This window comes from Haliaeetus leucocephalus, unplaced genomic scaffold, assembly GCF_000737465.1.
Source record: "Haliaeetus leucocephalus isolate CR32 unplaced genomic scaffold, Haliaeetus_leucocephalus-4.0 Scaffold450, whole genome shotgun sequence".
Lineage (NCBI taxonomy): Eukaryota > Metazoa > Chordata > Aves > Accipitriformes > Accipitridae > Haliaeetus > Haliaeetus leucocephalus.
In genome coordinates this window covers 19431660-19438886 of record NW_010972886.1, presented here as the reverse complement: position 1 = coordinate 19438886, position 7227 = coordinate 19431660, and positions in this window count along the sequence as shown.

The following is a 7227-nucleotide window of genomic DNA, read 5'->3' as shown; positions in this document are numbered from 1 at the left end:
TCTGGGGGGGAACCTGGGGGGGCTGCAGCCAGGCTCTGGACTTCAGCTGGCAGGGTGCCCTGCTAGGCGCCAGCCTGCTCTGCACCTTTTGACGAGATTAATTAAAAAGGAATTAAAGGGGGGAGAAGAGCAGGGTGAGGTGTGTCCGGTCCCTGGGGGAAGGTTGCCCCGCTGCGCGGAAGGGCGCACCGGGGCTGCTGCCCCACGCTGCGGGCACCGGCTGCGGGCTGGAGCCTGAGCCCTGCCCCTCGCCTGCGGCCGTCACCGGGCACAGACCGTCCCTGCGCTCTGGGTCTGGCTGCGGGGAAGAGCTGCAGAAGAGCTTGCAGGGACCTTCCCCCAGCAGTGTTGCAGGGGAAACACGCGGAGGGGGAGCACCTCTGAAGGAGAAGTGGAAAACTTGGCAAAATCGTTGCCTGTGAGAGGACGTGCTATTTGCTTGGGTGGCTTTCCCTTGCGCTTGGCACGCTGAGATGCGGGGGTTAAGGGGCTCTGTAGAAAAACTGCATCCTGCTTTCGCTATGAAGGAAGGCGAAGCTTTTGCATGCCTCGTTTCAAGGCTAGAGCCTGATCACACCTGGTCCCGCTCTGCCCTGTGGTGGGATTTCTGCGGCGTCCTTCGATAGCTACAGGGTTTTGGCAAACTGGGCGTGCTAGGGGCTCCCCTCCGGAACATGGGAAGACACCAAAGTGTGAACAAGCCTCACAGGGCAGTGACTGGGGCGAGGGGAAAACAAGGTGCAAAGCGCCCCGGTTCACCCTGCCAGGGGAGAGGCGGCTGCGTCCCATAGCCCGCGGTGGGGCTCAGGTAGGACGTGCCTGGTCCTAGGAGCGTTTGAAGTGGCAGCAGTTTGGGGTCATCAGCCCTGGTGTGCGCAGGTGCTCCAGGGCTTGCGTCTGCACATGGGATTTGCGTGGGTTTGGTCAAAAAGGTTTCCAAAAATTGTTTTTGGTTTCCAAAAGTTGCTACAGTATCGGTGTAAGTGGGGAAGATGTATGCTGGGTCAGTGAAACCCCTCTCACAGGTGCTGCAGCACAGCTGTACGATCTCTCCCTTTAGCCAGCAGGAGAAGCCACGGAGCCAACCTCGTATCACGCAGCTCTGCTTGGCAACCCTGAATGCAAATACCTTGTCACCTTCTGGTGTGTTAAGGGTTGAGTCTGGGCTGAGAGGTCTCGGCTGGGGTGCTCTGGCACGCTCCATCTCAGGGAAGATAACGCTTTTGAGGCTTTTGCTCGCTGGAAGTGGTTTCCAACCTGTTTCTGCCACTTTCACTCACCTAAAGGCTCCTGTCTGAGATGCGGCTGCTTTGCCATTGGAAAGGCAGGTGGCCTTCTGGAGCTTCCTGCAGGGAAGCTTCCCGGACATGTCTGAATATTTTTTTGATACAGCAGAGCTTCTAGAGAAAGAAAATCTTTCTAGAGCAGGATTTTTTTTTTTCTTCCTCTTGTTCAGTCAGGCTAAAAAGCACCAGAGCCAGTATGCTCCTGCTGCCTTGATTCCTAGGAAACCGACTTCCTTCTGTCAGGACTGACTTCAGGTTTAGGTGAAGCTGTGGTTTTAGCTGTAAATTGATACACTGAAAAAGAGAACCTGGCCTCAACAGCCTGAGAGATACAGGCAGCAAAACGTGCTTGCCAAGAAGTCTGGTTTTGCTTTTCCCGGCTTCCCTGGCCTTGGAAAGCCCCAGCTACTGGGCTGTCACAACCCGGTGTGTGTCACAGCTGTCTGTGGGCCCGGCAGGCCGGTCTCTCCGCTCATGCGAAGCAGGAGGTCCCCGAGGGGAGTTTGCCAGTGCATGTGGCCATCCTCTCGGGCCACTGGACACCGTTTCCAGACCGATGCCCAGCGCATCCTTCAGAGAGGCCCAGAGACTCCATCCACATCTTCACAGCAGTGCCTCTGCCGAAATCTTTGCTCTGAGCCTGTGGCGCCGACAGGCCGCAGAACAACTGCTTCATACTGGTATCGGTTTCCCAATAGTCAAGTAAATTCATGCATCTCCCGGTAGGAGTCAGCTAAAAGCTGTCGAGGTCAGAAGAATGTCCCAGGCTTGCAGGGAGGCGTCAGGGAAGCCATCGGCGCCCACACTTTTGCATCATCTGCTGAGGGGAACATACCTTGCAGTGGGAAGTGCGATTAGCGGAGGCTCTTATTTTGGGGAGTAAGGAGAGGTGAAACTGGAGTACATTGGAAACTGGGGTCTGTTCACAAACATCCTGTAAAACAGTGGAATCGCCTTTGGCGTCACTGGGCTACAGCAAGAGAGAGACTGCACCCTCCTTTCATCGGCTGCACTGCTGCAGAGCTTTGGAGAAGGACGTTAACGCGCGTGAGGCACCAACTGCCCCAGGGATTTTACGGGGAGCACTCAGCATCACCATTTCAGGTCTCTTGCGACTCTGGAAGGGAAGGGCATCGCACCACCACCACAGGTTACAAAGCCACCCGCTCACAGCAAGCCTCCTTTGGGCAATATTTTGGGGAGGGATCTGTCCCCACCCCTCACCAACTTGCCCCAACGCGGAGCTGCTCCTCCCCTGCGCTGTCCCACAGCCCGGGCCCCGACGCGGGACTGCAGCCTGGCTCTCCTCTGCCTCCACCTCCATGTCTATGAGACCCGCGAGCCCACTTCTAGGTCGGTGGATATGCCGAGCATTGAGCGGTGTGGCCGAAACCGGAGCTCGACCAGCACCGCTCGCAGCACCTTCTGGGAATGCAGGTGTTGCCTTTTCGGTGCCATGTTCTCGCCATCCGGCAGCGCAGGCCGGCCAGCGCTGTGCAAACAAAGCCTCCTGCTGTCAGCTAACAAATCAATTATTTGCTGATGCCTCTCAATGCATCCAGCAGGAGCAGGTTTGGGCACCACGGAAAATGCTGATCCTACCCCAAATGTGATGCGATTTCCAGTTCTTGGAGGCAGTTGGCGCGCAGGTACAGCGGTCGCTCACTCTCTTTGCACATGGGCAGAGACGTTTGCCCGGTTTGCAAACCACTGCAGCCTTCCTCCTCTCTGAGCACACAAAGAGCTGACCACACGGTCTGAAACGGATTGTTTGCAAACTGAAAGGAACCAGGGAGATTAATTACAGGAACCTTCAGGATCCTGAAAAATGCAGCTCAAACACCATCACTGAACCACGGGTGCAGAGCTAGCAAGTTGCTGGGAAGAGCTTTTCCTGTCGTCGGCGTCAGCGCTGACGCTAGTGGAGGAGCGGTCTCTGTGATGCCGCTTCTCAAGTGGGATTTTTTTGGCAATTTTTGCTATCCTCAGCGCCACGGTTACTCGCAGCCATCAATACAGTAGGTGCATCCATCGGCTGCCTCCCTCGGAGGGGTCGCTGGCAAACACAAGTGGGCACAGCCCAAGGTTTCGGAGGCTGGCTGTGCGGGAGGAGGCAGCCTGGCCTCGCTGAGCGGCTTCTGGTTTGTTCCTTGGGCGGGTGGGCGGGTGGGAGGAGATGTCCCAGGGGCTGGGGCAAGCCCAGAAGTGGGCCGGGGACAGGGCTTCTGCTTTGGATTTCAGACCTCTTCCCCATGCCAACCTCTTTACAAAACCCATGTGGCTTTTTAATGTGCTGGTGGGTGGGAAACCAGCTCACGGAGCCGCAGGCGTTGCTGCCCGGCCGTCCCCAGTGGGGCCGTAGGGTGATGCGGGGTGCTGTGGGATGCTGCAGGGCGATGCGGGGTGCCGTGCGTTGGCGGTGCCGACATGCCTCCTGTCCCATCGCCCGCCTGCGAGGGTGCTGGGTCCCGGCGGGTGTTTTGGGCCAGGGAGGCTACTGCAGATGCATGGTACAACGAGTTACCTGCGGCCCCCAGGCATCTCCCCTTGGTGAAGGAGCCGGGTGCCCAGACTACTCGCATTTTGCACATTGCATTCGAACATCTCAAATCCTTCCATGCAGATAAAAAGCCTCATTACGGCTTTAAATGGTTTTAATTAAATTTAGTTTACAATCCACATAACAAAGGTCTGCCTCGTGGAAACACTTGATATGTTAATCAGCGAGATGGACATGCCAAGCGTGGCCTTTCCTTTCACAGAGCTGTCCTGCAGATAAAAGCTCCAGGGCAGGACACCGGCAGGCTTGTTTTAAAAAAAGTCTTATTTAATCTAAGTGGGTGGCTGAAAAGATACGTAGCGTCTAGCAAAGGCACAAACATGCTAGTAATATTCTGGCCCCAGCTTCTGATTTCGCCTTTCTCATCAGTCCAGGCAGGGAGAGACTGACATCGGGCAGAGCCGAGCGCTGTGGCTGCGGCAGGGTGGTGGCACGGCTGCGTCGACGGCGCCGGCACGGGGAGATGTGGCCCTGCTCCAGCGGAGGGCAACCAGCATGGGGACACTTTCCGGAATGCATCCTCCCGTTACGGTAAATTGGACATTATTTTTAACAGCTGTCTGCCAGCTGCAGTTAAATCACCTGTTACTTTTGGAAAATAATCGCTATTTTTAAATAATAATAAAAGCCCCTTGCAGCTTTGAAGGCGAGGGAGCGTAAAGCCCAAGCGGTTCCCTGCCTTGTCTCCTGCACTCCACGTGCCTTACCCCATGGCCTGAGGACTACCGGAGTTTCCGACAAACTTGATTTTTTCAGCCTTTTCTCATGCGAGCGGGAAGTTGATTTGCAAAAGCGTTTGAAAGCGGAGCAAAGACTCTGCCTGTGCTGCACCGGGCTGCTGGGACAGTAAGGCCGGCCGACGGAGGGGGTTTGGTGGCCGGGCGGCCGCCCTGGCTGCGGTCACAGCCGCGGGGGGGTAAAGGGCACGATTCCGCTTCAGCTCAGAATGGGCTTTTATTTATCAGAATAAGGAAACGAGTCATCATTTTCTTTGCTAATTTTACAGGTTTTCATATGTAAATTATATGTATTGCAATTAAGAGTTCAAAGGAAAAAAACTGAGGAAAGTGCTGTGCATCTGCATGGGCTGCTGAGCTGGAATGTTTGATTTTATTTTTGTTCTACACACACACACACACGCATGCAGAGACACTTTATTATGCCTAATAAATTACAATTCTACGTAAAACAAATATATAATTTAGATTCCTTTTATATCAGTATATTTTATATAGATTATAAGTATACTTCATAATATGTAGTAGAGTGTATAATGTATTACACATCCTATATCAATGTTTATTATATGATCGAATATATATTATATATTGCCTATTATATAATGCATATTATAATACATTATATACAGTACATAATATTATATATGCATTATATATTGTTATTGATACATTATCAATATTCATGTAATGAAATAATATTGTCTTACAGAATTTTTTATGAGCTTTGTAGCCATAATTTGTGTATTATGGAGCACAGAGTATGCATTATATAATGCACTGTTGTGTATGTACATGTATACATACGTACATAGGTATATGTATAGGTGCACATATGTATGCACATATATATATTATACATACAAGTCATGCATAATCTATGGCATTATATACTGTATTGTACAGTGCGTTGAATATTCTACGATGTATATTATATATGCATTAGGCAATATATAGTATCATGTATTATATTATATATTCATTATATAATCTATTATATATATTATTCATCTGTTGCTGAGATTATATAATTATAATTTTCTTATATAATTTTTTAATAAAAGTATACTGCATATATATTATGCATGCAATATTATAGTTTATGTAGTAATGTTATAGTTTATATAGTAATGTGTACATATAGCTAAGGTATATACTAGGTATGTGTGTGTATGTATATATACATATATAATGTATGTGTAATATATAGTATATACATAACCTATAATCCATATTTTGATAAAATTAATAAATATGTAATGAATAGTAATATTGCTAAACAAATACTAACGTATGAATAATATACATTACATGCTGCATATATAGTATAATGTGCTGTATATTATATAATGTATATCACATTATATACATTATATAATACATAGATTACAGATCATAGATTATGTATATTACGCTTATAATATCATATTATATACGTGTATATTTAATACCTATAATATATGCTAAATCTAATACACATGTAGATATACATAATACAAAATATTAGAGAAATAATTAAATCTACTATGGCATGATATACATAATATATAATGGTTATATAATTATATAGTATAGAACATAATAGATATAGCAATAAGAATACATATAAAAGTGTTAGGCATTCTTATGTATAAGTATAAATTAATTTATATATTATTTTATATTTTTAACATATGTCTGTCTGTGGACATTTTTCTGCCTGTTGCCAGCAGCTGCCCGGGCTGGTGGTGCTGGGGGTGACTCAAGCCCATGCCCACCTGCCTGCTTGCCCCCACGCCGCACTGGGCTGGACTCTGCCCGCACGCCCCACGTCCTGCCCGTCCGTCACGGCCGGGTGCTGCGCCCGCCCGGGTCAAGTGGCGCCGGCCGCGTCCGTCCCGGCTGGCTGGGCCCTGGCGCACCCACCCAGGCCTGCTCAGGCGTCGTGACACCCCTGCGTGACCAACCCCCCCGGGTTTGGGGTGCGGGAGCAGGGCAGGCTCTGGGCTGCGCCAGCTGCGGAGCGCGTGCGCCCCAGGGAAGCTGGTCTGGGGAGCGATGTGCGGAGGGAGCTACAGCCGGAGCCCTGCGCCAGGACCGCGGGCAGCCCGGGCACCACGTCTGCCCTGTACCTACCTGCTGATGAGGGGGGTGCTTGGGGGGGGGTACACACCTTTGTATTATCCATCCCCTGGGGTTCATGGGCACTATACAGCTCAACTAATGATGCAAATTAAATTGGATGGTACAATTAATGCCCTGTAAATTATCCGGCTCCCTCCAGCGGGACGCAGCCATCATAGACCAGCACTGGGCACCCCCTTGCCCACGCGGCCTTCAGCCGGGGCCGCACGGTAGGAAGGGCGGTGGTTTAGCTGCGGCTGAAGCCCTGACCACGTCAGGAGCTGGGGCCATGCCCGCCGGGCTGGGGCCAGGCGCCCACGTCAGCCCCAGGGACGCAGAAACGTCCCTCACCCCACCAGTGCGGGACACTGCGTGGCTCCCTGCAGGGACGGCGCCGGCGTGACCCCAAACCCTCCCTGGCTGTCCTGAGCAGCTGGTCCTGCGCAATTTGCTAACCCTTGTCCTGGAAAACGACCGGTTCCTGGCTGCTCACGAAGCTCAACACGAGTGTGGCCGGTGCTGGGCCTGGGACAAGGAGCCC